The sequence below is a fragment of the Triticum urartu genome, chromosome 1A, assembly GCF_056163025.1.
Source record: "Triticum urartu cultivar PI428250 chromosome 1A, HENAU_Tu73, whole genome shotgun sequence".
In the NCBI taxonomy this organism is placed as follows: domain Eukaryota; kingdom Viridiplantae; phylum Streptophyta; class Magnoliopsida; order Poales; family Poaceae; genus Triticum; species Triticum urartu.
This window is the reverse complement of record NC_141873.1, coordinates 478,495,216-478,497,266: the sequence shown is the minus strand read 5'-3', so window position 1 is coordinate 478,497,266 and position 2,051 is coordinate 478,495,216. Positions and strand designations below refer to the sequence as shown.

At 57.4% G+C, this 2,051-nt stretch overlaps 1 pseudogene; it reads left to right on the top strand.

Annotated features, from left to right (window-relative positions):
* Positions 1-986: 986 nt before the first annotated feature.
* LOC147991785 (uncharacterized) lies at positions 987-1,600 on the top strand (annotated as a pseudogene).
* Positions 1,601-2,051: the final 451 nt, after the last annotated feature.

Below are 2,051 nucleotides of genomic sequence, written 5' to 3'. Positions count from 1 at the left end.
TTTTTCCACAGGGTTTTTGGAGGAGACTCTCAAGAGATGAATGATAAATATACAAGAAGCTTTCAAAGATGAATCAAAAGAAGAGACGTTGTACAAGGGGGAGTGTTGAGAACCGACATCAACGAAGCGGCTTTAGCGAATCGTCGTTAGGAAACGTAGTTAGCGGTTATTAGTGTCCAAGCGTCGTACGGACGCATCTGTCCGTACAGGCGCCTCTTTGTATAGACGCCTTCATAATGCGTCCCAAATCTTGTATAAATATGTGATTCTCAATCAATAAAAGTATCAGATCATTCGTACAATCACTTTTACTATTTACAATGCCCACCAAAGGCGGTCTTCTTCAGGCGCTGACAAGTCACAGATGAAGTGGAACGTGACACGCCAGCAAGGACGCAGTTCGATCGAGGCCACTGCCCACTGTTCACGACGGCATCACATGTGGCGGAATACGGTATTTTGGTTGTATTTATTTTTTGCAACTGCGTGGTGGGGCACGGGCTCGTCATGTCACTCGGGTCGGCATCATCAGCTGCACCTACAATGGCCCGGATAGCCCGGCCGGGACCCACCCAACTGCCAGCTCCACTACGTCCAGGCAGGTTTGCATCTTGCGTCACCCAAACTGCAGCTTCATTTTTCTTTCTCCATTTTAATCAGGACGGTTCAGTCTTGAAAAGATCTGACGGGAGCTCTTGTTTTCTTCTCTAAGTTTATGGATCCTTGTGTTACGCGGAGTGGACGCGGATGGATCGGATTCCATTATCTAAAAGCAATTTCAATGGAGCGACTCATTTTATTCGTTTAGTTCATCCGGACATAAAAGTTGGTCCAACAGGACGATCTAAATGAATACAGCGCCCGTTTGCTGTCCGTTTCATGTCCGCTTAGACCAATTTCCATCCCAAATTTGGGACACATTTGGGTCCGCGGCGAACACAAAGCGAACGCTTTCTGCGGCCTCCTCGTCCGCCTCCGTCCGCTGCATGTGAGCACTGCCCCATCTGTCAGCCACCCACCCATCCCACCCTGTCTCTCTTCTCTTTTTCTCTTTCTCCCATCCACCCCATAGCGCCCCGCCACCGGCCGCTTCGGCCTCCGTCGCGAGCTAGCAGGGAGCAAGGCGGCAGCGCCGGAGAAGCACCGGAGCCGGGGCAACGCCGGGCCAAGCGGATGCTCTTGACGACCTCGCCGCGCAGGCGGCGCACCTCCACAGCGAGAACACACGCGACCCCATGCTCTCAACGACCTCGCCGGGGCGTGGGCAAGGCGCGAGCTGCTGCTGGCGTACAGCGCGGGTGGCGTGCGGTGCGCTGCCGGGGCGGGAGCTACTGCGGGCGGAGCTCGGGCACGAGCGGCACGGGCCGAAGCTGCGGGGAGGGGCACGCAGCGCGGGTGGCGTGCGGTGCGCGGCCGGGGAGAGAGCTGCTGCAGCCCCGGCGAGGCGCATGCGACGGGGCGCGGGGGCTGCGGGGCAGGGCGCGGGGCGAGGCTGCACGGTTGTTGGTTGGGAGCTCGTCGGATGCAGGTCAGACACTCGTCGGATGCTAGTCAGACAATAATTGAATGCTTGCATCAAGCTGTGCACGAAGCCTCTTGACGTGAAGTTGCTCGTGCTCTGCGTGTGATGTCTACGGCGGGGGCGGCTGCTTGCATGCATGCGATGGTGCGAGCACGCGACCGGAGCACGTGCATCGGCGAAGGCGACCTCGCAGGGGCGTGACCGAGTTGCAGGGCGGACGCGGCGAGCGGCGCGGTGGGGGTGGGGCGCGCGCGACGGGCCCGACGAGCTGCGGACGGGAGCTTGCGGGCGAGGCGGCGGAGGTAAACTCGCGGGCGCAGGGTGAGGTCGCGCGGGAGCTCGCCCACCAGATGTTTGACCGAATGCCAACACGGATATGCATAAAATGGATCTGACTTTTGTTGGGCGCACCGACCGACCCAAACGAAAAAACGAATGTGGATAGGCGAACGAACGACCCAAACAAATAAAAAACCAACAAAATCAGCGTTCATTTGGGTCACCTCATTTGAGTTGCTCTAAGTATTCT